At 53.2% G+C, this 20,928-nt stretch overlaps 1 pseudogene across 1 annotated transcript; it reads right to left on the reverse strand.

Annotated features, from left to right (window-relative positions):
- Positions 1-2,554: 2,554 nt before the first annotated feature.
- LOC309959754 (3-galactosyl-N-acetylglucosaminide 4-alpha-L-fucosyltransferase FUT3-like) lies at positions 2,555-3,626 on the reverse strand (annotated as a pseudogene). The gene has a single exon. The product of its transcript is annotated as a 3-galactosyl-N-acetylglucosaminide 4-alpha-L-fucosyltransferase FUT3-like (transcript).
- Between the last annotated feature and the right edge of the window lie 17,302 nt (positions 3,627-20,928).

A 20,928-nucleotide genomic window follows, 5' to 3' on the forward strand; every position in this document is an offset into this window, starting at 1 on the left:
CAGGATGGTGGAAGGATTCCATTTGCTTAGGGGTAAGAGGAAAGTAGATGCAAAGAGGGTCTTGTTTCCGGGGTACAAAAAGGAAACTGGGGTGAATGGGGGTATGTCGGCAGGGACCTTCTCTCCCACCTCTCTACAGGTCCCCTTCCCTCCCCGCCTCCCTGCAAGGTGTCCTTCTGGGGAGGGAAGGTGTAACTACAGTGCAGATGAGAAGACTGAGGTCCAGGTGGACCAGGTCTCCCTCACCCAACAGGCCTCCTCGGGCCTGGGCAGCTCTCACCAGGGTGAACTCGGAGCCACTATCTCCTTTCACTAGCTAAAAATATAGCTCGCTGCCCATCTCCCTGCGGGGATAGGTCTGGGGCGGGCGCCAACCCCATCCAGCCCGAAACCGGCGCCTGTTGCGGCAGAGCCGGGTCCCCAGGGACCTAGGTCCTGGGGCCATAAAAGCTCTGGCCGGAGCCCGAGGGAGAATTTACGACAAGCCCCTGTGGAGGATGGAAAAAGTACGGTGCGGTGTTTAGATTTGCCTGTGGTGTCACCTTGATGCCTGGCAAGCCCAGGACTGCGCCGGGGAATTGCGTTCCCAGCTGGCGGGGAGGGGTCGGCAGGTTGCACGGGCTGAGGAGGGGCGGGGAAGAGAGTGGGTGCTCCCAGCACGGAGCTGGCACCCGGGAGACCAGCCGGCGTGGACCTCTCCCCTTCTTCCCCTCAGACTAGGGGGGGGTGGTCTCGAAGGCGCAACTCCCCCTTCCCATACAGCTTTCCCTAGGGCATAGTCGTCTCTCCTCTTCCCTCCCCCCACCCCAGACCGGGGCTCTCAGAGAACAGACCCTTCCCTCCTTTACTGCTGTGTCTCCTACACTGGCCCCCTCCCCCCTTTTCCCACACATCTGCGCTCTGGCCTTCCCAGACCCAACCCCCATCCTGAAGCTGGAGGACTCGATTCAGAAGCTGCCCCCAGGGAGTCTCACCCAGTCAGGCAGGAACACCCCCAGTTCCCTGCTCCCCAGCACCCGCCACGCCCCCAGGCTGCAGTTGGAGACACTGGAGTCAGCTAACAGGCAGGACTTCCAGGGAGCTCCGAGAGCAGGGCTTGGAAGCCAGGTACCAAACCGTGGGTGGCCTGCTTGGAAGGCAATTTCAGAACAGGCTGGCTGGCTGGGGCCCCCACCCATCCCCGCAATCTTCTGACTCTGAGGTTTGGGGTGGTGGATTCCTACACTGTTTGGGCTGACTCAGCCCAGCCATGCAGAAAAGCCAGAGTTCCCAGACGCTGGGGAAGCTGAGCCTCAGTTTCCCCATCCTAGAAGGCCCTGAGCCTCAGAGAGGGAAGTTGCTCAGTCCAGGACACACAGCAGGAAAATTGGCCTTGGAGCCCGGGTCTGTGGTCCCTGAAGCTTGGCTGCCTTGGTGTGAGTGTGAGTGTGTGTGTGTGTGCGCGCGTGCACGCAGCCTCCTGGGACCTCGGCCTTCCCATCTCCCACCCAGATCCAACCACAGGGCACTGGCCCATCCCACCAGAGAACTGGAATGTAAACAGAGGTGCCCCCGCAGACCCCAAGGCTGGGGTTCTCAGCAGTGCGCGCCACACACACACATACACACACACACACACACACACACACACACACACACACACACACACACACGGCACAGAGACTGCCACCCACACAGGGCTTAGGATCACACGCAGACCCACGGTCCACATGCTTACATGCTCAGTGGTCAGGCACACTCAGAGAGGGGCGTCCTCAAGGTCACCTGCAAGAACACAGGGGCCGCCTGTTCAGTCACACGCGGCCATGCCCACCCGCACTCCAAGCCCCACGTGGTCGTCCCCTGTCACACCCGCTCTCAGAGTCACACGCGCCGCGTCACACCCTCTCCCCTTGCCCTCCTTTGGGAGCAGTTCCTGCCCCTCCTCTGTCCTTGCGCTAGGTGTAGAACGTCCCCTTGTCCCAGCCCTGCCCCACGTGGACCCCCAGACAGCCCCGCCCCCAGTCCCACCCCCTCTGCACCCCAGTCTCCCGGGCACCGTAGGCTGTTGAGCAGCATTTCTGGCCCCCTCCCACTCGATGCTATCAGCCCACCCCCAGGTTGTGACAACCACAGATGTCCCCAGACACTCCAAGTGTCCCCTGGGAGCAGAATCGTCCCGGACAGAGAACCGCTGATCTGGAGTAAGGGAGGACACACCAGTTTCCTCAGAGCATTCCCACCTTGAAAATGGTGTCAGTATTGCCAACCTGCATACCCCCGAGGCGGTTCATTGACAAAGCAGCAGTACTCACAGGCCCATCCACCAGAGCCATCACCAGTGGGCGGGGCACCAAGGCCAGTTCCCCAGGGGGTGTCTTGGTGGTGCCCAGCAGCCACAGCCCCTGGTAGATGACACCCCGCCCCCAGCAGGTGAAGCTCCTAGCAAGCGAGGTCCCAAGGAAGCAACATTCCCGGCAGCAGAGGGGCCCAGCAGGGGAAGCCCCAGGTAAGGGAGCGCTCCACCCACCGAGGTCCCCAGATGCCCAGCAGCCCAGGCCCCAGGCTGGCTGGCTCACGTGAACCAAGACGTGATACTGGGCACCGTCTGGTAGTTGGGATTCTGTTGCAGCCGCTAGCAGGCCTTACAGAACATCAAGCCCCAGCTGAAGGATCTGGGCCGCAGCGTCTCCCCCCGCCAGCGGAAGCAGCTCGGGTAGAGGGTGTGGTCCTTGACCAGCGCCAGCAGATAATGGGTCAAGTCCTTGGGGCTCTGAAAGTCTTCAGGTGGCAGGAACTGTTCATAGTTCCTCCTGCTGGGGCCCAGCACCACTGGCACTGCCCAGGCCTGCAGGGCGTTCCTCCACAGCTTCTCTGTGATATAGTCAGGGTGCAAGGAGTTCTTGAAAGCCAGGTAAAACTTGTACTGGGACAGCCTGTTGGTCATGACCTCCTGGGGCAGTGGCATGTGGGAGCGTCCATACACATCCATTTGGAGGTGAGGCTGCAGCTTCTGATAGGACTGCACCCTGACTGAGTCCACCCTCCAGTTGGCCACCACCCAGGCCACCAGCTTGGTCTTGGCCGAGACGTTCACCAGTGTGTCCACAGGCTGGCCAGGCCATGGCTCACGCTAGCTGTACAGCGTGAAGATATCTGAGTCCTGGCGGTAGGACACAGTGAGGATGAAGTATCCGTCCAGGGCCTTCAGTTTGGGGCAGTTGCTGGGCGATTCCATGCTGAACCAGACCCAGCGCTAGCTGGGGGGCCGCAGGGAAGGCGTGAGCTGTGCCTTAGGCCTGGAGCTGACCTTTCGGTGACGCACAAGGACCGCATCCGCCCGAGGGTACTCGCTGCGGTTGACAGTCAGGTGGCAGTCGGCTGTGCCGGGCCACATCTCCGAGCAGTGGGACAGAGCCACTGGGGGTGTTGAATAGCCACGTCCACAGCAGGAGACGCAGAGGCGGGCGGGTGGACGGCCCCGCAGTGGCCTGGGAGGGGGCCCCCAATTCGGGGACCCATGTGGGCTTGTCTCGGGACACACGCAGGTAGGAGGAGAAGCACGGAGCCAGAAGCAGCTGCAGCAACAGCCCGGGGAGACAGTGGTGGCAGGAACATTTTACCTTGGCCCAGCCAGGTGGATCCATGGGTCAGAGAGGAGCTGGGAGGAGGGGACAGTGAACACAGCATCACTGCTAACAAAAATAATAACACATGCCTAGCGGGCAGATGCAGGTCACCCAAGTTCATCTTTACGAGTCCTGAGGTAGGAGGCACTGTTCTCATCCCTATTTTACAGACGAGAAAACTGAGGCCAAGGACTCAATGCAAGAAAACGGCAGAACTGTAATTCCAACAAAAAGCATCTAGCTTCAGAGTCCACTTATTCCTACCCACTAGGCTACATGATCTCTGGACCTGGGATAGATTCCGATGGCTCTCAGGTCCCACCTTGACCTTGACCCTGCCCTTTCCCAGCTTTCCCAGAGTCTTTCCCAGCCTAGGGAGAAGACAGAGCTGGTTACAAGATGCTCCCCAGTGCCCTGGAGCTGAGGCTTGGAGCCAGGGCTCTGCCTGGGAGAGGTACAATGTGATTACGTTGGAAGGTTATCTGAGGGCTCACCAGGTAGTGTAGGAGTTGGGGGAAAGGGCATTCCTGGTGGACGAAACAGCCAACGCAAAGGTCCGGAGGTGACGGAGAGCCTGACAAGTTTATGGGGAGAGCACAGGAAGTGCTCAGGGAATAAGGGTCCAAAGATGGCCCCCCTGGTCCCGCACTGGGGGATCCTGGGCGGCCTCTTGGCCTGGCCGATGTCTTTCCACTCCCCGGTCCTTTCCGTCCCTGCAGGCGGTCACAAAGTCCTCCCAGACTCCAAACCCCAACCACCAGAGCGGAATCTAGGACTTCGGCCCTGCCCCTCTCCACTTCCTGCGGCCCTGGAGACACCCATTTTACAGATAAGAAAACGGAGGTTCTGAGCGATAGATATGTCTCGTGGCCAAATACACACAGCTACAGCCCTTACGATCCAGAATCCAAACTCTCTCCTCTTAATGTAATTCCAAACTCCTCTCCCTCTTTGCAGGTGGAGCTCTGATCTACAGCCTGGCACTGTCCACTAGAACTTTCTGCTATCATGGAAATGTTCTGTATCTGCACCATCGCGTGCACCCCTGTGGCTCTTGAGTCCTTGAAATGCAGCTGTTGTGTTGGACAGAGTTTTTAATGCTAAATTAAATTTGAAAAAGGTTCTCCCTTCTGTAAATCGAAGACAACTTCAAGATAAAAAGTAAAGGCAAAGCCAAAAACAGCCTCTGATAGCCAATTCAATGATTGGAAAAACTTGACAGTACATTTGGGACCTCCTGGAAGGGCAAATCTGCTCCAATGAGACATTTTTATGGAGTCTAATTACAGATCAAGGATCTACGACGAAAACTGAGTGTCCGAATTAGGTGTGCTGGGGGTGTGAAATACACCCTGGTTTCTAAGACTTAGGATGAGAACGAGACAGTAAAATTATCTCAATACTTCCTCTGTTCATTACACATTTAAATAATACTACTTTGGATCTGTTGGGTTAAAGAAAGCATATTATTAAAATTAATTTCACCTGCGTCTTTTACATTTTAAAGTCGTGGCTACTAGAAAAATATTAATTACACGTGTGGCTTGTGTTCTGTTTCTACTGGACAGCATGTGCTGCTCTAGAATTTCTAAAAAAGGGAAATGAGGGATAATGACTCATTATTTGAAATGCACTCACCCTCTGGCCAGAGGGATTGGTGCAAATGCCCACAGACATGCCAACAAAACAAGGGCATTTTGGATAAGCTACCTGTCCATTGATGCGGGACTGGTCGAATTACGGTCCCTTCTGACAACGGAATACTATGCAGTTGTGAAAAATGAATAAAAGCCTGGTTTTGGTATTAGGGTATCTTTGTCTGAAAAAACTTAAAATAGAACTACCATATGATCCAGCAATCCCACTCCTGGACATATATCAGGAGAAAACCATAATCTGAAAAGATACACGCACCCCAGTGTTCATTGCAGTACTATTTACAATAGCCAAGACATGGAAGCAACCTAAATATCCATTCACAGAGGAATGGATGAAGAAGATGTGGTACATATATACAATGGAATATTACTCGGCCATGAAAAAGAATGAAATAATGCCATTTGCAGCAACATGGATGGACCTAGAAACTATCATACTAAGTGAAGTAAGTCAGAAAGAGAAAGACAAGTATCATGTGATATCACTCATACGTGGAATCTAATTAAAAATGATACAGATGAACATATTTACAAACTAGAAATAGACTTACAGATACTGAAAATAAACTTCTGGTTACCAAAGGGGAAACGTGGTGGGGAGGGATAAATCAGGAGCTTGGGATGAACACACACACACTACTATATATGAGATAGATAACCAACAAGGACCTACTGTATAGCACCGGGAACTCTACTCAATATTCTGTGATAACCTATATGAGAGAAGAATCTGAAAAAGAATGAATATATGTATATGTGTAACGGAATCACTTTGCTGTACACCTGAAACTAACACAACTTTGCAAATCAACTATACTCCAATAAAATTAACATAAAATTTTTAAAAAATGAATAAAGCCACTGTATTGGCACAGCTCTGCAGGGTGGATCCAGGTTTTCTGGAAGCTGAACTTCCATATTTTGGGAGCCTCTCTAAGAAACGGCAAAGAAAATTGAGTCCAGACTTAGATACAGAAAGTAATCTTTATTTAGGGGTCCCTGAAGCTTAAGCTTCATCCACTTCATGGTAAATCTATGTCTGCCTGATAAAAAACAGGTTCCAGAATTAAGTAGCTGGGTCTAAATCTGCACCATCCAATATGGGGGCCACTAGCCCCATGTGGCTAATGCAACAGAGGAACAGAAATTGTGAATGTCAGTAAATTTCAAATGTAAATTTAAAAACTGAACAACGTAAAACAAGTTTTTTTTTTTAATTAAACACTACCCCTTTCACTCCAGCCGTTGAAAATTTAGCATCCAAATAGAAACGTCCTTAAAGAGTAAAATACACGCCAGATTGCCAAGATTTCATATGAAAGAAAGAATGTAAAATATCCTATGTAAAGTATCTCATTAGTAATTTTCTATGTCGATTACATATTGAGATAATGCTTTGGATGTATGGGGTGACATAAGATATAGCATTAAAATTAATTTTACTGGTACCTTTCTATTCTTTTTAATGTGTCTGGTAAAAAGTTGAAAATTACATATGTGGCAGAAATCAGTTTGGAGGTTCCTCAGAAGGCTGAACACATAATTCCATATCACCCAGCAATTCCACTCCTGGATATCTACCCAAAAGGAACTGAAAAGCAGGGACTCTAAGACATATTTGTATGTCCATGCTCATAGAAACGTGATTCACAATAGCCAAAAGTTGGAAACAACCCAGATGTCCATCGAAGGATGAGCGTATAAACAAATGTGGTCCATCCATACAATGGAACATTATTCAGCCTTAAGGAGAGAGATTCTGACACACGCTATACCAGGGATGGACCTTGAGGACACGAGGCTCAGTGAAATAAGCCAGATGCAAAAGGACACATATTATATGATCCTGCTTCTATGAAATACCTAGAATAGGTAAATTCATAGAGACAGACAGTAGATTAGCGGTTACCACGGGCTGGGAGGGTTGGAAGGAGAATGAGTTTTTGCTTACTGGGGTATAAAGTTTCTATTTGGGGTGATGAAAAATTTTTGGAAATATTGGCAGTGGTTGCACACCATTGGGAATATACTTAATGCTACTGAACTGCACCCTTAAAAAGGGTTAAAATGTCAAGTTTTGTGTCTCATATATTCTGCCACAGTTTAAAAAATAATGTGGGACTTCCCTGGCAGTCCAGTGGTTAAGACTCCGCGCCCCTGGCACAGGTTCAATCCCTGGTTGGGGAACTAAGCTCCTGCATGCTGCACGGCGTGGCCAAAAAATAAAATTAAAAAATAAAAAATAGGGCTTCCCTGGTGGCACAGTGGTTAAGCATCCACCTGCCAATGCAGGGGACATGGGTTCGAGCCCTGGTCTGGGAAGATCCCACATGCCGCAGAGCAACGAAGCCCGTGCACCACAACTACTGAGCCTGCGCTCTAGAGCCCGCAAGCCACAACTACTGAACCCGTGCGCCACAACTACTGAAGCCCCCGCGCCTAGAGCCCACGCTCCGAAACAAAAGAAGCCACCGCAACGAGAAGCCCGCGCACCTCAACGAGGAGTAGCCCCCGCTCGCCGCAACTAGAGAAAGCCTGTGTGCAGCAACGAAGACCCAAAAATAAATAAATAAAATAAATAAATTTTTAAATAAAGAAATAAAAATAAAAAGACCCTGATGGCTGGCGGGCTCCTTCTACTGGGCAGAGCTGGCGTAACCCTCCGAATGCAGAAGGGAGAAGCTGGCAGGTGGCCTTGTGTGATGAAAAGGGAGCGCGATTTGGAATTACACGTTCATGCCAAAGTTTCTGGAAAGAGACCCAAAAGACAGGCCTTTGGGGAGACAGCGCCAAGCAGGAGCGGGATGGAGGCTGAACTCTGACCACAAGCTACTTTGCGCCGCCAGGGATTTTGGCCGTGCACAAAAGGTTAATATGCGGAAATGTACTTAAGATGGATATAGTTTGTTTGTCCTGGGTTTATGGTGGCTCCTCCTAGGAGGCATGGAGGCCCTTGGCAGGGACCTTGAGAAGCGAGGATCCAGGAACGGGGCTGTGGGAGGCCGGGGGCTGAGATCCCACCCAAGTGGAACCGGAGACATTTTTTTCCTAGAAAGGAACTGAAAAATGCCATGATGCTAGGACACCGCAAAGATCAGAAAAACAAAACAAAACAAAATCCCCCCTGTTCCCCTGCATCTCAGGTCCTCCTCCCACGGGACAGGGTGGGAAGGAGGAACGGCTCTGCGTTGCTGATGGGGGCCAGGAAGCAGTGGGGGTTCTAATCCAGAGTTTTGCCAGGGAGAGAGAGACAGACAGAAACAGACCGGGAGAGAAATGCTGCTCCTCCTGGTTTGGCAAATCAATCAGAACTTCCCACACCTGCTAGACCTCTGGCGCACCTGGTACCCAGAAAGACCCCGGGGATAGCAGGCTGCAGGCCCTTCCCAGGGGGCAACGATGCCTCCTGGGAGAGGGGACATTTTCCCCAGGAGGCCTTACCTGGATGGACACTGTGCAGGATGGCAAGCAGCTGACTAGGAAGTTTAGGGCCGAGTCACAGCTTGTCACCCAGGGTGTGGATGAGGCAACACCAGGGAGGAGAAGGAAATGGACTTATTTATAGACGCAGCACAGCACAGCCCAACACCACCACAACTGCCATCAGATGACACAGGGTGTCCTGTCCCATGAGCTGGGTCATCATCTAAAAGCAAAGGTGGGACTCTGCTAATCTCCACCATAAGACCTGATGAGGGAGGGGGTGGAGGAAGTTGGGGACTAGAGTCACCGCTCTGGCCTCCCCTGTGGCCTCGAAGCACGCATGGCTTTGGGCGTAAAGTTGACCCATCCATAAAGGGGAAAGGGCTGACCCAAACCACTGGTTCTCAACGTGGTTTCCGTGGGGGCACCAGGGGTTCCGTGGAGGATGGGGAGGGGCAGGTGAGCAGAATTTCGAGCTTCTTACTTTCCCTCCCAGCAGATACCACCCCCTCTTCCGTCTCAGTCAGCAAACATTTCTTGTGTACCTGCTACATGTTGGGCCCCAGGGATATTGCACGAAGCAAGTGGGTGAGACAGATAACCCATGAGGAAACTTGTAAACAAACATCAATTATAAATTGCAAAAAAGGAGGCTGTGGCCTGGTCTGGACTTCCCAGATGTGTGAGCTGAGAGCTAAAGCCCCGTAAGAATTCTCTAAGTAAAAAGGAGGATGCAAGAGCTTTACAGGCAGGGGTTTCCCTGGTGGCGCAGTGGATGAGAGTCTGCCTGCCAACACAGGGGACACGGGTTCAAGCCCTGGTCCGGGAAGATCCCACATGCCACAGAGCAACTAAGCCCGTGCACCACAACCGCTGAGCCCGCGCTCTAGAGCCCGCGAGCCACAACTACTGAAGACTGCGTGCCTAGAGCCAGAGCTCCGCAACGGGAGAAGCTACCGCTATGAGAAGCCCCGCACCGCAACGAGGAGTGGCCCCCTCTCGCCGCAACTAGAAAAAGCTCGCGTGCAGCAATGGAGACCCAACGCAGCCAAAAATAAAATAAATAAAATAAATAAATTAAAAAACAAAAAAGACAAAAATGTCTGTTTTTTTTTTTTGTTTTTTTTTTTAAAAAAAGAGCTTTCCAGGCAGAAGGGACAGCCTGTGCAAAGGCCCTGAGGCAGCAAGGAATGGCAGCATTGGAGGAAATCCAGGAAGGCTGAGTATTCAGGAGTAGGAGATGAGGTCACCACGCCACGGTGAGCTGCGTCCGGCTGTGGTCAATGATGGATATTTAACACAATGGCGACAGGGAGCCATGGGAAGCTTCCAGCAGAGCAGTCACCACCACATAGACTCCTGTTTTGAGATGCTCTTTCAGCCTGCCACCGGGGGACAGGGAAGACAGTAGGGCAGATGCAGGGAGGCTGGGGAGGAGGAGGCTGTTTCGGGCAGGCCAAAGCCCGAGCTCCAGCTCCCAGGTACCATGATTCCCCTGTTCCCAGATGAGAAATCACTTCTGTGAGGCTGCTTCACGCTGCCTGGACATCTACCATCTGAGTGTCCAGTTAGTTCCAGGCTGGCAGAGGTTCCAGGAGGCTGGGGTCCCCCAGGGCAGGGCATTTGTTTGTTTGTTTGATTGTTTTGCGGTACGCGGGCCTCTCACTGTTGCGGCCTCTCCCGTTGCGGAGCACAGGCTCCGGACGCGCAGGCTCAGCGGCCATAGCTCACGGGCCCAGCCGCTCCGCGGCATGTGGGATCTTCCCGGACCGGGGCACGAACCCATGTCCCCTGCATCGGCAGGCGGACTCTCAACCACTGTGCCACCAGGGAAACCCTGTTTGTTTGTTTTTAAATGCACTGATTCTTTTTTAAACATACATTTATTTATTTTTGGCTGCATTGGGTCTTCATTGCTGCACATGGGTTTTCTCTAGTTGCGGCGAGCGGGGGCTACTCCTCATTGCAGTGTGTGGGCTTCTCACTGCAGTGGCTTCTCTTGTTGTGGAGCACAGGCTCTAGGCACGTGGGCTTCAGCAGTTGTGGCACGTGGGCTCAGTAGTTGTGGCTCACGGGCTCTAGAGCACAGGCTCAGTAGTTGTGGCATGCGGGCTTAGTTGCTCTGTGGCATGTGGGATCTTCCCGGACCAGGGCTCGAACCCATGTCCCCTGCATTGGCAGGAGGATTCCCAACCACTGTGCCACCAGGGAAGCCCAGGCCATTTGTAATAGGGAAGAACAAGTCTTTTTTTTTGGCCGCACCACCAGCATGTGGGATCTTGGTTTCCTGACCAGGGATCAAACCCATGCCCCTGCAATGGAAGCACCTAGTCCTAACCACTGGACCACCAGGAAGTCCCGGGAAGAACAAATCTGACTGTATATTAAGGCATAACCCTCCCAGACTTCAGACAATACTACAAAGCTACAGTAATCAGAACAGCGTGGTACTGGCACACAAACAGACATATGGATCAATGGAACAGAATAGAGAGCCCAGAAATAAAACCACACACCTACAGTCAATTAATCTTTGACAAAGGAGGTAAGAATATACAATGGGGAAAATCTCTTCAGCAAGCGGTGTTGGGAAAGCTGGACAGCCACATGTAAATTAATGAAGTTGGAACACACCCTTACACCATACACAAAAATAAACTCAAAATGGCTTAAAGACTTAAACATAAGACATGACACCATAAAATTCCTAGAAGAGAGCATAGGCAAAACATTCCCTGACAAATTGTTCCACTGTTTCCTTAGGTCAGTCTACCAAGGCAAAAGAAATAAAAACAAAAATAAACAAATGGGACCTAATCACACTTACAAGCTTTTGCACAGCAAAGGAAACCATAAACAAAAAGAAAAGACAACCTACAGACTGGGAGAAAATATCTGCAAATGATGCGACCAACAAGGGCTTAATCTCCAAAATACACAAACAGTTCATACAACTCAACAACAACAACAAAATAACCGAATCAGAAAATGGGCAGAAGACCTAAATAAACATTACTCCAAAGAAGAAATACAGATGGCCAATAGGCACATGAAAAGATGCTCAACATCACTGATTACTAGAGAAATGCAAATCAAAACTACAATGAGGTACCACCTCACACCGGTCAGAATGGCCACCATTAAAATGTCTACAAATGGGGCTTCCCTGGTGGCGCAGTGGTTGAGAGTCCCGCCTGCCAATGCAGGGGACACGGGTTTGTGCCCCGGTCCGGGAGGATCCCACATGCCGCGGAGCGGCTGGGCCCATGAGCTATGGCCACTGAGCCTGCGTGTCCGGAGCCTGTGCTCCGCAACAGGAGAGGCCACAACAGTGAGAGGCCCACGTACCTCAGGAAAAAAAAAAAAGTGTCTACAAATAACAAATCCTGGAGAGGGTGTGGAGAAAAGGGAAACCTCCTACACTGTTCGTGGGAATGTAAGTTGGTGCAGCCACTGTGGAAAAACAGTGTGGAGGTTCCTCAAAAAACTAAAAATGGAATTACCATATGATCCAGCAATCCCACTCCTGGGCATATATCTGGACAACTCCATTTTGAAAAGATACATGCACCTCTATGTTCATAGCAGCACTATTCACTATAGCCAAGACATGGAAACCACCTAAATGTCCATCGGCAGATGAATGGATAAAGAAGAAGTGGTAGCTACATAGCACAGGGAGATCAGCTCGGTGCTTTGTGACCACCTAGAGGTGTGGGATAGGGAGGGTGGAAAGGAGATGCAAGAGGGAAGGGATATGGGGATATATGTATACATATAGCTGATTCACTTTGTTGTACAGCAGAAACTAACACAACATTGTAAAGCAATTATACTCCCATAAAGATGTTAAAAAAATAATTAATTAAAAAAGGTGGTACCTATATACAATGGAATACTACTCAGCCATAAAAAAGAATGAAACAGAGCCATCTGCAGCAACATGGATGCAACTAAAGATTATCATACTAAGTGAAGTAAGTCAGAAAGAGAAATACAAACACCATATGATTTCACTTGCATGTGGAGTCTAAAATATGACACAAATGAACCTATCTATGAAACAGAAACAGGCTCATGGGCAGAGAGAACAAACCTGTGGTTGCCAAGGGGAGTGGGTTGGGAGAGGGATGGACTGGGGGGTTAGGGTTAGCGGATGTAAGCTTTTATATATAGACTGGGTAAACAACAAAGTCCTACCGTCTAGCACAGGGAACTATATTCAATACCCTATGATAAGCCATAATGGAAAAGAATGTTAAAAAAAAAGAATGTACATATATATTTGTATCGTTGATTCACTTTGCTGTACAGCAGAAATTAACACAACTCTGTAAATCAACTATACTTCAATTAAAAAAAGTATTGATTAAAAAAAAATCTGACCCGGGATTTCCCTGGCGGTCCAGTGGTTAAGACTCTGCACTTCCAACGCAGGGGGTGCGGGTTCGATCCCTGGTTGGGGAACTAAGATCCCACATGCCATAGGGCGCAGCCAAAACAACAGCAACAACCACCTTTGATTTGTACAACAAGATATGTGCCTTTTATAATATCTAAGTTATAGCAATAAAGCATTAAAAAGAAAAATCTGACTCCATTTTAGTTCTGACCTTATTTTTTCCCCCGGTACGCGGGCCTCTCACTGTTGTGGCCTCTCCCGTTGCGGAGCACAGGCTCCGGACGCGCAGGCTCAGCGGCCATGGCTCACGGGCCCAGCCGCTCCGCGCATGTGGGATCTTCCCAGACCGGGGCTCGAACCCGTGTCCCCTGCATCGGCAGGCGGACTCTCAACCACTGCGCCACCTGGGAAGCCCTTTGGTTCTGACCTTTTACCTTAACTCTGTGCTCCTGTTGTCTGTGCTTAGACATACTGACTGCACCTTTTGTAAAAGCATGTTGCCTATAGCTTGAAATATACAGAATAGCCTGACCGTGACCTGACCTGACAGAGAATAACATTTGTTTTCTTGGAGCTTTACAGGAACACCGTGACCCGACCTTGACGTGACCTACATGGCCAGATGCAAGAACAAAGGATCTGACACCACGCCCCTCCCTCACCTGGCCTTTAGAAGTGCTTTGCTGAAAGCCTTCGAGTTTGGACTTTTTAAGGCACGAGCCACCCATCTCCTTGCATGGCCCTGCGATAAACATTTCTCTGCTCCAAACTCCAACGATGTTTCGGTACTGTTTGACCTCACTGTGCGTTGGGCACGTGGACTTACATTGGGTGGGTAGCACATTTACAGAGGAGGCTTACCCAAAGCTGCTCATGGCTCGCTCCTGACAGGCAGAATTATCTGGTGACTTATTAAAATATAACTCATGAAGGTCACTGTGTCCTCAGCCCAAGGCCAAACCTTGATAGGCAAACCTTCAGCCTTCACACAGTCGCCCTGCCTATATGGAAACTGAGGTCCAGAGATGGTCACTCAGAATCTCAAGGACACAGCGGGGTCTCCAGCTACACAAGCTGCTCTGCCAGGAACACTCTTTGCTCGCCCCCACCCGCCCTTGGCCACCTTGTTAATCCCTAGTCATCCTGCAGAGCTCCTCCAGGGAGCCTCCCGAGATTCCTCCCGTCTCCTGAGCTGAATCAGATCACTCCTCTGGCCCCCCACAGCTGCCTGGTGTCCCCCATCATAGCTTTGGCCACCCTGTGTCATTTCCTCTGCTGGGCTGACAGCCCCATGAGGACAGAAAAGCCGGGAGAGCACGAGAGTGGGAAAGAGAGAGTAAGAACTTGGGCTGGGGCTTCCCTGGTGGCACAGCGGTTCAGAATCCGCCTGTCAATGCAGGGGATACGGGTTCGAGCCCTGGTCCGGGAAGATCCCACATGCCGCGGAGCAACTAAGCCCGCGTGCCACGACTACTGAGCCTGCGCTCTAGAGCCTGCACGCCACAACTACTGACCCCACGCGCCTAGAGCCTGTGCGCAACAAGAGAAGCCACCGCAGTGAAAAGCCCATGCACCGCAACGAAAAGTAGCCCCCACTCGTCGCAACTAGAGAAAAAGCCCGCGCACAGCAACAAAGACCCAATGCAGCCAAAAGTAAAAAACCAACAAACGAAAAACAAAAAGAAAAAACTCTATTCACTTAAAAAAAAATAAAAGAAAAAAGAACTTGGGCTGTATCTCAAGGATTTAAAACCCCAAAGCAGGTCTCTTGTGGAGGGCTGGCTGTGGGCGGGGCACTGCCTATTATTCCACGTTTGGGATCAGAGTTTGGCTGGCTCTGTCTGCAACTATGTTGGGTGGGGACCCTGGTCCTGCCTTTTACTCACTGAGAGAGCTGAGGAGAGGGACTGCCCTTCTCAGAGCCTCAATTTCCCCCTATATAACACAGGGCCTGTGCTAGCACTGCCAATGCTCCCTTACTGGCTCTAGAGGGAATGAGCTCCCCGTCAAGGGGAGGATCCAAGCAGGAAGGTTCCTCTGTGGAAAGAGTTGCTGTTCAACGGCACTCTGAGATGCCCCAAAGGAGCCAAGGAGGGCCTTTATCTGCCCTGGGGCCGGGCCAGGAAGATTCCAGGAGGCCTCTGTCTGACAGCTCCTGGTGGGCCGGGTCTGCAGCCAGAGGGAGGCCCTGGTGCTGTTCTCCCACCTGCTTCCGGGCCCTGTGCTTCAGACCCACTTGTCCCTGTGTGGCAGCTGGGTGATGGGGGTGGTCTCCACACACATCTGCACCTCAGGACCCCCAGACTCCTACAGAGTTCTAGCCATCTGTCACCAGGTCAGGGGTGGGGTGCAGGCTGGGGCAGGGGCAGCCGGGGGTGGGGGAGGGCGCAGATGAGGATCTTTCTTACCCCACCTGCCTGAGCCTCCCACAGGCCTGTCACAGCCTGAACTTGGCTCCACGAGGCAACAGGAGGCTGGGTCGGGGATGGTCAGTAAATGTAGCCAGGCAGAGCCCCGACCCGGCCGAGCCCCAGTCCCAGCTGAGCCCTGATCCTGACTGAAGAGAAGGGAAAGTTGGTGACTGGGGTTCATGGGGGGCATTTGGGGCTCCTGATCACCGACACTCTGCCCACCCACACCCCTGCAGCGAGTCCTGTCACTTCACAGGGACTGGTGATGAAACCCATGTGTGTAACTGAAACACAGGTTACCTGCTGCCCATCCAAACCCCCAGCTGGACCAGCCTAGTGAGTTCCGGCCCCGCCCAGATATCACCCCCGGCGGCCGAGGGGCACACCTGACCGTGTCCTCACCCGATGATTCCCCCTACCGCCCCTAACATCCTCCTTCTGAGTCCTCCTGCCACTGTCCCTCCCATCGTTTAGTTTTATGGCCGCAAATCCACCTGTTCTGCCTACGATTTTTGTTTTTTTATATTAAAAATTAATTAATTAATTATATTTTTGGCTGCGTTGAGTCTTCCCTGCTGCGTGCGGGCTCTCTCTAGTTGTGGTGAGCGGGGGCTACTCTTCTTTGCGGTGCGTGGGCTTCTCATTGCGGTTGCTTCTCTTGTTGTGGAGCAGTGGCTCCAGGTACGCGGGCTTCAGTAGTTGCAGCACGTGGGCTCAGCAGTTGTGGCTCGCGTGCTCTAGAGCACAGGCTCAGTAGTTGTGGTGCATGGGCTTAGTTGCTCCGCGGCATGCGGGACCTTCCCGGACCAGGGCTCGAACCCGTGTCCCCTGCATCGGCAGGTGGACTCTCAACCACTGCGCCACCAGGGAAGCCCCCTGCCTACAATTTCATTTCAGACTTTGTTGACATTTTTGCCTGCCTCACAGAGCTGGGAAGTGGAGCACAGGGTGGGAATGGAGGGGGTTGGGATTTGAACCAAGGCCTCCTGGCCTCGGGATGTGTAGCTGGACCAAACACCAGGCCCTGGGGTCCAGCCTTTGGGGGCCAGAGGAACCCCCTGCCTAAAGCCAGAGAGAGACAAGAGACTTCCTGACTCTCTCTGGGGGAGGCTCGCCTGGCCAATGCCAGGTGGAGCCTCCCTGGAAAGGGGCTGGTGCCAGGGCCAGGAGTGGGGGACCCTAGGGACCCCCCACCTCAGGCTTGACCTGAGGGCCAGCATGGGGGTTGAGGTGGGCCATCTGCGCCCCCAGCCCTGGCCTCTGCTCACGCCGGACCCCTAGCGCGTTGCTCAGCCTGGGCTGGTGGGTGAGGGAGCTGCCAGCCCGCTGGAAAATGCACTCCCTGGGGCCTCAGGCTGTGAGCCAAGGGGCAACTGGCGGCTCGAGAGGAGGCCCCCAACACCGCCCCAGCCTGGGATGGATGAGAGACGAACCACACGTGCGATGTGGGACCGGGATGGCGCTTGGGTACGAGGAGGGGCGCCCTGGTGTCTCCTGATGTCGTCCCCGGTGGCTGGGGCCCAAGGAGGGTTCCCATTCCCCTCTGAGCCTCATAAAAACTTCCAGAAAGAGGGAGACAGAGAGGTAGTCAGCTGCCAGGCATCATCTCAGTTGGAGGTGGCGACCACACTGTACCCACTGGCCCTGCCCCAGCCTGCAAGGAAACCCTGGCCCGGCCCCCTGAGGGCCCCGTCTGCCTCCCAAGATCCTGGCTTGTAGCCAGCCCGTTGGGAGGGCCCCAGGTGCGAGGTGTGTGTGGCAGGGGAGCCGTGGGCCTGGCGAGGCTGGCTCAGGCCCAGGCTCACTGGTGGGCTTGGCACTGCAGCCGCCCACCTCACCCACCAGTGCCCCCACCCCCCATCCTGGGGCCTGGCTCCAGTCAAAGGCATCACAGGGGTCCCCGGGTGCCCGCTGAGGCTCAGAGAGTGCCTGGACTTCACCTCTGTGCCCACCTCAGCCTCCCTTGGCAGAGCAGCAATCTCCCCCAGCCCCAGAAGGTTCTGGGGTGTCCAGGAAGGCCCCATTTAACATCAGAATCCACCTGCAGCCCCTAAGTGGCGGAGCTGGGCTGCCATCTGGCCTCAGCCCCCTTGACTCCAGGAGCTTTGGAGTCTCTCTGGCCGGCAGCTGTGTGACCTTGGGTGAGTGGCGTAGCCTCTCTGGGCCTCAGTCGTGTCATCTGCAAAACGGAGCCCATGCCGGTATCCTCTTCAGGTGATTATCCTCCCACACCTTCTCTGCAAGGCGGGATTGTGGGCAGGGGCTGGAAACCCACAGTCCCGGGCCTCAGTTTCCCCTCTGATGGTATTTTAAAGGATATGGCTTCTCCCTGCCTGGCGTCATGGTGCATGAGGCTGCTGTGTGCAGAGGGGAGCGTGGGAACTCAAGGTGACAGAAACCTGGCATCCCTGTGCTGCCCGCCCCCAGCCTCTCTTCACCTGGGCCCCCTGGCACGTTGGGGTCTGCCTTCCCCAGCACCCCAGCCCGGCCGGGTTCGTGGGGCTTCAATTTCAGCCTGTGGTGGGTTGAGGAGGTGCGGGCCGGACACGCTTCATTTTCCAATTTTTGGAAATGAAAGCTGTAGGGCCACCTATTGTCGAGCGGAAAAAAAGCCTGTTGCAAAACCGTGTGAGAAAAAAAACAATAGCGCCTAGGTGCACTGCTGCTGCCCGAGACAGAGAATTCCAGGGGCTACGCGGGCCGGGGAACAAAGGGCCTTTTCTCTCTCCCTGGAAAGTCTGGTGGAGTGTGTGTGGCAGTTTCGGGGTCAGAAAAGCCAATGAAGGTATTTTGCAAGACAGAAAACGGTTCGGAGAAGATCTGTCGGGACAAGGAGCCAGAAGAGCACACATTTTGTTGGTTTGTTGTCAGAGGATGTTTTCCAATTTTCTAAGACACCTGTCCCTCCACTGGCAAAACACTTAGCCAGGAATGCTGGCAACCTGGGCACCGGGCCCGGCCCTGCAGGAAGCATATGGAGATGCCATGTGGGGAAGGTGTACCCAGAATTCCCCCACCCCCCTGCCCCCATCACTACTGGCGGTCTCCAGAGAGCAGCAATTTCCCCCAGTGCAGGCTCTCCAAATGTCCCGGAAGTCCTCATTTACAGTTGGAATCCCACCTGCAGCCACTTGGGTCTCAAAAGACCAGCTGCAGCCCCTGGCCCAGCCCCTCGGCCTGCAGGGTGACAGTTCCGGGGATTGACCTCAGAACGAGGGGAGAGCCAGACAAGAGAATGTCAGGCCACATCGGGCTCATCCTCTGCTCCAGACCTTCTCACGGCCCCCACCGATTCCCGAGGCGGAGCCCACAGGTTCTGCTGCATCTCCCCCAACTCGTGTCCTCACTGTTCATGCCCCAGGACCTTTGCACGTGCTCTTCCCGCTGCCTGGAACTCCCTCCACCCTGACAGCCACCTGGTTCCCTCAAATAACTCCCTCTCAAATCACTTTATTGCTAACTGCCCTCTGCCAGCACTCCCCATCCCCTTTCCCGCTTTATTTTTCTCCACAACAATGACTACCATTTAACTGGACCATGTATTTGACTTATTTCTGTGATTTCCTGTCTCTTGCCTCTCTCCCCAACCAGGATGTCAGCTCCATGAGGGATCCTGGTCTGCTTTGTTCCCTGCTGAGCCCCAAGCACCCTGAACAGTGCCTGACATACAGGACAGTCTTAATAAACACGCCTCGAATGAACAAATGAATGAACAGTATTAAGCACGGTGGAAAAACTCTCCTGTTTCCTGGCTTGTCATTGTCGTACCCAAGACTGGGAGTCCTGTGGAGGCAAGGCCTGGGTCTCCAGCAGGACCTGGCACTCGGTAAATAGGTGCTGAACGAATGATGGCGCTGGGAGTCCCCACAGCCCGAAGCTTGGACTCTTACTCGGAGAACTGTAAACAGAGACTCCGGGGGACGCTGGACTGTAGAGCAGGAGTGACTCTTGCCCACCCTTCTCCCTGTGCCCACCCACGACTGCCCCTGGCCACGGGCTGTCTCCAAGGGGCCTACAGGTGAGGTGGTCCTGACCCTGGGCAACACGCGGCGGGCGACATGGGGCTCGGAGGGAGCCGTACGGCAGGCACAGGCAGGCAGCGGGCGGGAGAGGAATGCTCTGGCCGACAGGAATGAATAAACAGGCTCCTTGGATGTCAGAGGCTGGGGGGTGGCGGAGGCCTTGAACCTCATGCTTGGCTGAGGATGTTTGGACAAGGCAGGCGGCCAGGTGGTGTCATCAAGGCTAAAATTAGCCTCCGATTCCCGCTTAACCCCTCCCTCCTGGGCCGGGAGGCCGGGACAGGCCATCACTTCAGTGAGCGCTAGCTTTGTGCCAGGCCAAGCTCCTCTGTTCCATGAATGCATTGAATCCTCTCAATGACCGCGACAGTTGGTACCATTATTAGCAGTATTGTTATTAATCCCCATTTTACAGGTGAGGAAACTGAGGCACCGAGAGAACGCTTGGCGTTCTCACAACTCGCATGGGGCAGGGCTGGGATTCGAACCTGGGCTCCGGGGACGGGGCTCTCACCATCGGAGCCTTGCTGAGGGCTGGGGGACACAACAGAGACCCCACGCAGTGGGTACTTGGGGGTGGTGGGCACACGCCCCCCCCTTTTCCTCTCCCCCAGGGATCTCTTCAGAGCCACAATTTCAGCATCCAAATTCAAATATGTCCACTTGAAATATGTCCACTTCAAATATGTCCATTTGAATATGACATATTCAAATATGTCAAATATGCCAAATATGTTGGCAGCTAGATGCGGCCTCAACTTCCCCCATCCACACCTGGGCCCTGATCCCAGGCCCCCCGGAGCCCCAGGTCCAGCACCTCAGAGGGAGACACACCTGACAGGGAGGCCCCCAGGGTCCCGTGGGGCCGGGGTCCCTCTGATCGGTCAGTGTGGATCAGCATCCGGGTGTTTGCCCATAACACAGGAAGGCCAGCCGAGGCCTGCTGTTCACCCAGGCAGGATCAGGAAAGGGCTGCCACAGAGAATCCAGCTGAATCTGAACTTCAGGTAGAAAATTAATCATGTCTTAGTGTAAATATATCCCACGTATTGCGTGGTTCATTGCTTATTGGGAGTTCAAACTTCACCGGCCGTCTGTATTTTTATTTGCTTAATCTGACAACTTTAGCTCGCCAACACGTGCAGGCAGGCTAAGAGGAGGTTAGATAAGCCACAGGAGGCGCTGGGTGGTGAAGGGGACTCCTGCCCAGCTCCTCAGGGCTGGAGTAGAGGGAGGACTGCTTGGGGGAGGAGGTGTGGGAGGAGCGTCGGGGCCTGTCTTCCCCACTCCCACCCCTCCAGGTCCTGCCTGCTCCGCCCATTATTCATTTTTAGTGATGGTCACTGGGGCAGAGTGTGGGCAGGGAACACCTGGGCCTGAGGCTCCCGCAGCTGGCGGCCTCAC

The sequence above is a fragment of the Leucopleurus acutus genome (assembly GCF_964270905.1).
Source record: "Leucopleurus acutus genome assembly, chromosome: 3".
Classification (NCBI taxonomy): Eukaryota; Metazoa; Chordata; class Mammalia; order Artiodactyla; family Delphinidae; genus Leucopleurus; species Leucopleurus acutus.